This window comes from Sus scrofa, chromosome 7, assembly GCF_054392235.1.
Source record: "Sus scrofa isolate SSC_HxYL_T2T_F1_AM1 chromosome 7, Sscrofa_HxYL_maternal_Yorkshire_Landrace_v2.0, whole genome shotgun sequence".
In the NCBI taxonomy this organism is placed as follows: Eukaryota; Metazoa; Chordata; class Mammalia; order Artiodactyla; family Suidae; genus Sus; species Sus scrofa.
This window is the reverse complement of record NC_139389.1, coordinates 71,378,108-71,384,879: the sequence shown is the minus strand read 5'-3', so window position 1 is coordinate 71,384,879 and position 6,772 is coordinate 71,378,108. Positions and strand designations below refer to the sequence as shown.

Below are 6,772 nucleotides of genomic sequence, written 5' to 3'. Positions count from 1 at the left end.
GTAGCTAAGAGCTTATCAAAGGCTGTGGCTTCATTGACTTTTTAAATTGTTTTTATATTCTATTTTATTTATCTCTGCTTTAACGTTTATTATTTCCTCCCTTCTTTTACTTTGGATTTAGTTTTGTAGTTTTGTCTCCTTTTCCTAGTTCCCTGAGGTCTAAAGTTAGGTCCTTGGCCTGAGATCTTTTTTTTTTTTTTTTTTTAATATAAGCATTTATTGTTCTCATTGTGACTCAGTGGTACCAAACCTGATTCGTATCCATGAGGACACAGGTTTGATCCCTGGCCTCACTCAGCCAGTTAAGGATCCAGCTTTGCTGTGAGCTACAGTGTAGGTTGCAGATGTGGCTTGGATCTTCTCTTGAATCTGACTTTTGATATTTTGATTATGATGTGTCTCAGTGAAGGTCTCTTCATTTATCTAGTTGGAATCTTTGAGCCTCCTGAATTTGTATGTCCATTTCTCTCCCTAGATTTGGTGAGCTGCAGTCATTATTTCTTCATATTGGCTCTCTCTCTCTCTTTTTCTTCTCTTTCTGGGACTCCCATATTGCTTATATTATTCTACATGATAGTGTTCCATAAGTTCCTTAGCCTCTCTTCATTTTTCTTCTTGTTTATCTGCTTAGGTGATTTGAAAGTCCTGCATTCAAATTTACTGATTCATTCTTCTCTATGGCCAAGAATTCAGTTTCAGAATTTCTCTTTGGGTCTTCATAGTTTCTACCTCTTTGTTAATGTTTTCATTTCTTAATGAATTGTTTTCCTGACTTCATTATTTGTCTACTTGTGTTCTCTGTTAATTCACTGGGCATCCATATGATGGTTATTTTGAATTCTTTGGTAATTCATACATCTTCATTTCTTTAGGATAGGTGTCAAATTTAATTTTTTCCTCTCAATGAGTCATGTTTCCCTGTTTCTTTGTATATCTTATAATCTTCTCTTGGGATTCAGCATTGGAAAAATCAGTCACCTCCCCTCATTTTTGTGGTGTGGTTTCATACAGGGGTACTTTCTCAAATCAATCCGGCTAGAGGTCCTAGAGACCTCTTAAGCCTTATCTGGAGATCTTACTACTTTGGGCCTGTGCATGTAAACTAATAATTGAAGAGGCTTGCCATTTTCTACTCAGAACTTCTTTCTGGCATCTCTCTGCAACACTGTGGCTTCTGTGGTGCAGTAGTGAGCTGTGGTACTGAACTTCCACCTAGCTTCTGACTATAGTATAGTGGACTCTGGGACACATTGATTGCTTTTGTTTTCAGCCTCCCCCAAACTGGCCACCCATTCCTGTAAGTACTTAGATTCAGGCAAGGTAGAAACCAGTCCCTCAGGCACCCCCTTGAAAATTCAGGTCATTGGACATATGTTCTACTCCTTTCTCTCTCCACTGAGAAGATGGGAGTTGAGGGTTTCCTCCCAAACATGTCATATCAGGGATGGATCACTTGCAAGTGAGTGCTACAAATTTCTCTATTAGGCTTTTATGTAGTTGGTTTCATACTACCTTGGGTGCAAGACCCACTTAACTGGTTTCTGGATTTTTCACAAAGGGAATTGTTCCATGTATTATTGTTAAATTCGTGTCTCCATGGGAGAAGAAGGGTCTGAGTTTGCCGATTCTGCCATTTTCTTAATGTTTCTCCTGACTCAAATCCTTTTAAATGAATTCGTATTTGTTTTATGATAGAGATTATGGTCTTTCTTGGAATATCCAATGCAGACCTGAAAAGAATGTGTATCTTACTGTTAATAGTTGTTCTGTAAATGTCAGTTAGGTAAGTTGCTTAATATTATTGTGGTTGTAGCTAATACTGTTGCAGTGGTGATGGCGTTGTTCAAGTCTTATATACCCTCACTGATTTTCTGTCTGCTTGTTCTATCATTTTTTGAGAGATGAGTGTAAAATCTGATGATAATTTTATATTAATTGTGGATTTCTCTTTGCAGTGCTAACACATTTTGCTTTATGCATTTTGAAGTTCTGTTATTAGGTACATAATAAAGGGAATGGTGGATGATAGAGAAATAGACACTGAGATCAAAAGAGGATTAAGCTCAGAATTGTATATTAAAACAATACCCTTTACAATAAAAATAAATCCCTCTTTCTCTCTCTATCATCTTATAGTTTCTGTTTCTCTAGAGATCAAAATACACCTGATATTCTCAGCTACATGTGTGTCTAGTTTTTATTCATTACTTTATTTCCAGAACTGATTGGCATGGCTGGCACATTGCGGGAAGCTGATGCTATCTGTGGACGTGAGAGTGTTCACAATCTAACATTCTTTTGTTCTCTGTTTAAAATAAATGTTCATTTTCTTTACCCTCTCATCCTTATCCAGCTTATAGGAGAGGTAAGGGCATAGACAACATCTTTGATAACTGGCTTGAGAAAAGGAAAAAAGCTCTATTTGATCTCTCTCATTTCTTATAGATTGGCAACTATATAGATTTGCAGGTTAGAGAATTAAGAAGTGTACATGTGAGTGAGTGATGATTGTTGATGGAAGGGAGTTGGGAAAAATTAGCTATTGTGGTATGAAAAGTTCAGAAAAGAACATTAAAGAGTTACTTGAAGTAAGTTGGAGGAAGGACTAAGGAGGAAAGTCATAATGTTTGAACTCACTGGATAAAAAAAGATGGAAGAAAAACAGGTTACTGAAAGAAAATATGGATTTTCTCTTTACCCTGGAGACTTTTGGCACCCAGAAAATGAGCTTTTAAAAACCAGGCTTAGGAGTTCTCATTGTGGTGGCAGTGGAAACAAATCCAACTAGTAACCATGAGGACTTGGGTTTGATCCCTGGCCTCATTTAGTGGGTTAAGGATCTGATATTGCCATGAACTGTGGTGTAAGTCACAGACACAGCTCAGATCTGCTGTTACCGTGGCTGTGGCATAGGCTGGTAGCTGCAGCTCTGATTCAGCCCCTAGCCTGGGAACTTCCATATGCCTCAGTGTGGCCCTAAAAAGCAAAAAACAAAAACAAAACAATAACCCAAAACCCCACAAGGATTAATGTACCTTTACCCAAAGAAAAATAGTTTAATCATGTTCCCTAAATTAAACCTATGAATTCATTATCTGGTTTGAATTTTCTCAGTGTTGTAGTCACTATGTCCCATTTTTCTTGTTATTCCTTAGCTGGGAAAAGCAACTTTCCCTCCTTTCTTTTACATAAAATTTGAGTTGGCCCTTTCACAAGTCATTTTTCCTGGTTAGAGTGCCCTTCCCATCCACTTTAACAAACTACATTACTCTTCTTTTTGTCTCATATATTTTTATGGTATTTTTGTCCATAAATATCTGATCCAGACCCTGAATGAAGTAAAAAAAAAAAAAAAGAAAAGAAAAGAAAAGAAAAGAAAGCATTTCAAAGCCCAATCTAGGGAAAAAAAGAAAAAAGCTCTTCATAGCACTGTCCATCCATTACAATATGTGGCATTATAACCTATTTTGTTCCAATTATTAATTTACACCCAATTTTTTCATGTTCCTCTTTTTTACACTTATTCAAGAGTAAGTTTCTTTCAAAACATTTCAGATTATGACTATTCTTTGGGGATGTTAAAAAAAAAATCATTATTACTGTTTATTATCCAAAACCCAGAAGAGTATCTGGCACATAGTATATGTTCAGTAAATAGTTGGTGACTTGGAGTTCCTGTTGTGGCTCAGTGGTAATGAACCTAACTAGTATCCATGAGAACTTGGGTTCAATCCCTGGCCTCACTTAGTTGGGGATCCAGTGTTGCAGTGAGCTGTGGCTTGATCCGGTGTTGCTGTGGCTGTGGCCAACAGCTGCAGCTCTGATTCAGCCCCTAGCCTGGGAACTTCCATATGCTGTGGATATAGCCCTAAAAAGACAAAAAAAAAAAAAAAAAAAAAGTTGGTGACTTAAGGTGATATTTATAAAAGAATACTGATCTGTAGTACAAGAAAACCGCATCTGAATTATTATGCATTTGAATCAGCTATAGTCCTTTCTCGTTCCAACACAAGTTAAGGACTTTTTTTTTTTTTAATTCCGGAAGGTTCAACATTTTGTCTTAAAGAATCAATATATTGAATGTTAAGTATCCATTTCTTTTCATAACTAAGTCAAAAGGTAACTTCTTCCAAGTTTTAGTTTGAAACATTCTTGGTCTAGGAGCTAGGCATTGCTTTTCGCTCACCCAAGTGTAGTCCATCTGCAGCCTTTTTCATTCAACCATTTCCCAACACATCTCTCTTCTCTCCCGAGTTCCCATCCCCACTCTCCCCCTCACCCAAACCATACACAAACAAAACAGAAAAACCACAATTTCACCAGCTCCTGTGGAGACTTGATAACGCTCAAGTTGAGGCCACAAAACTTTTTTTTTTTTTGTCTTTTTGTTTTTTCAAGGGCCGCACCCGCAGCATATGGAAATTCCCAGACTAGGGGTTTAATCGGAGCCGTAGCTGCGGGCCTACAGCAGAGCCACAGCAACGCCGGATTCGAGCCGCGTCTTCTATCTACACCACAGCTCATGGCAACGCCGGATCCTTAACCCACCAAGCGAGGCCAGGGATCGAACCCCCAACCTCAAGTTTCCTAGTCGGGTTCATTTCCGCTGCGCCAGGACGAGAACTCCGACAAGACATGTTTTTAAGGACGCGGTTTCCCCCCTCTATCCTGATTAGGTTTTGTCCAGAGAATATTTTGCTCTCACAGAATGCACCCGTCGTCTCAGAACCGACAGCCTTAGCGCCCTGGGAGCAGCAGAGGAAGGCTATGAAGATCGCCTTCTCTCTTCGCCACTCCAGCCAGCACTTTTGAAGTTCCCGCCTCTGCCAAGAGGCCCCGCCCCCCGGCCCCTGTGGTGCGCCATGCGCATGCCTAGTGCGAGCCGCCTGCCCCCGCCCCGCGCGCGCTCCGCCTCTGTTCCCCGTAGGCCCCCGCGCGCCGCTGGCGGCTAGTTCCCTCCCCAGTCGCACTCTCCCGGGTTGATCGCCGGCGCGCGCACCTCCTAGCGCGGAGGAGTCCCCGACGGGGAGGTTCCGAGAGAGAGACGATTGGCTGACGTGGTGGCTGCGCGTCGGGCCTGAGAAACTCTGGGCGAGCGCGTTGAGTCGCTCCCGGGGCGGTGCGGGGCTCATCTCAGGTAAACCGGTGGGTTGGGAGGTTTGGACGACAAAAGGAGGAGAAAAGGAGGGGTGGGTTTAGACCAGCCTTTGGAATTTCCGGCCGCAGCCTCCTTGGAGAAGAAGGGGGTCACACAGAAACTGCCCCCTCTGAATGTCGGCCCCGAGCGGCCGGGAGTGATGGGGCTAGCTCGAAGGTCAGTTTGGTGTGGTCCTCTGGTCTTCTTGCGCATGATTTCGGCATCTTCCCCTGTTTCCTCTTACAAGAGCTCAGCAACTGAGCATGTATTCAGAAGTGTAGGTTTTTGTTTTGTTTGCTTTTCCTTTAAGAGGCAGTGAGTTAGAGGGTTCAGGTCTAGGCTCAACCTCTGATTGACTCCGTGCCCTTGAGAGTCACTCATTTCGTTGTGTATTTTAGTTCTCACACTTGTTAAGTTTTGGCAGAGTGTGGTGCTTCTTTAGCCATGCTGTAAAAAGATACTGTTAGAATTTTTTTGGTTTACAAAGTCTCTGGGCCCAGATTTCTCTAATTGGAAGGTAACACCACCCAGCAGAATTTGTGAAGTACTTTAAGCTCCATGGATGGAAGGAACTGGATAAACACAAGATAATAGCATTATTAGACAGGATGTCGTAGAAAGAAAAAAGTTTCCACAAGAGCAGGCTTTTTGAAAAGCTCCTTTGAACGTTTTTATGCAGTTTAAATCACAGCGGTAGTAGAAAAAGGTAAGCCAAAACAAAGGGCCAAGCAAAACTGCATTTTAAGGAGACTTTTTTTTTTTTCCGTTCCTCCCGTAACTTTAACAAGTTACTGGCTTTTCAAAGTTTCTTCTTGGGATCTAGTGTGGACCTAAACTAAAATAATGGTTGCAGAAACATTTGGCAATCTTGTGCAGTAGTATACCAAGAAAATTCATTAAAACAAAGATGAATTCTGTTTAAGGTAACAGAAATTAAAATATCTTTCTCATGGGTGAGAGGTAATGATGGCAAATCAGAAAAATGAACAGGAGATGTACACAATTTTCCTTCACAGGCATAGAGTTTGTAGATATGAAATCTTTTTAGTATGCTAATTTTCAAAGGATAATAGACACAGCAGAGTCGGTAAATCATAAGTATATAGCTCAATGAATTTTCACAAAGTGTGCCTTTCCAAGTGTTCAGTAGCTAGATCAAGAAAGAGCATTGTTTGCATAGTGGAAGCCCCATTTGTGTCCCTTTTCCAAAGGTAGCCATTATCTCAAAAAAAAATTTTTTTTTTTGTCTTTTTGTTGTTGTTGTTGTTGTTGCTATTTCTTGGGCCGCTCCCGCGGCATATGGAGGTTCCCAGGCTAGGGGTCCAATGGGAGCTGTAGCCACCGGCCTACACCAGAACCACAGCAACGCGGGATCCGAGCCGCGTCTGCAACCTACACCACAGCTCACTGCAACGCCGGATCGTTAACCCACTGAGCAAGGGCAGGGACCAAACCCGCAACCTCATGGTTCCTAGTCGGATTCGTTAACCACTGCGCCACGACGGGAACTCCCATTATCTCAATTTTTGACATCATCAGTGAATTACTTATTGACTTCAGATAAATGGAATTGTGCAGTATACAGTCCTTGGTGTCTCACTTGGTTAATATTATATTCCTGAGGTTTATACAAGG

The 6,772-nt window shown here is 41.3% G+C and overlaps 1 protein-coding gene across 30 annotated transcripts in view; it reads left to right on the top strand.

Annotated features, from left to right (window-relative positions):
* Positions 1 to 5,057: 5,057 nt before the first annotated feature.
* Positions 5,058 to 6,772, top strand: part of MIPOL1 (mirror-image polydactyly 1) — a 308,128-nt gene continuing 306,413 nt past the window's right edge. For 22 of the 30 annotated variants that reach the window (XR_014810636.1, XR_014810633.1, XR_014810632.1 and 19 more), the window contains exon 1: positions 5,058 to 5,137. The gene's annotated coding sequence lies outside the window, so the exon portion shown is untranslated. Of the gene's footprint in view, positions 5,315 to 6,772 lie in introns of all 30 variants that reach the window. The other 8 variants (XR_014810630.1, XR_014810629.1, XR_014810634.1 and 5 more) reach the window with 1 other exon arrangement.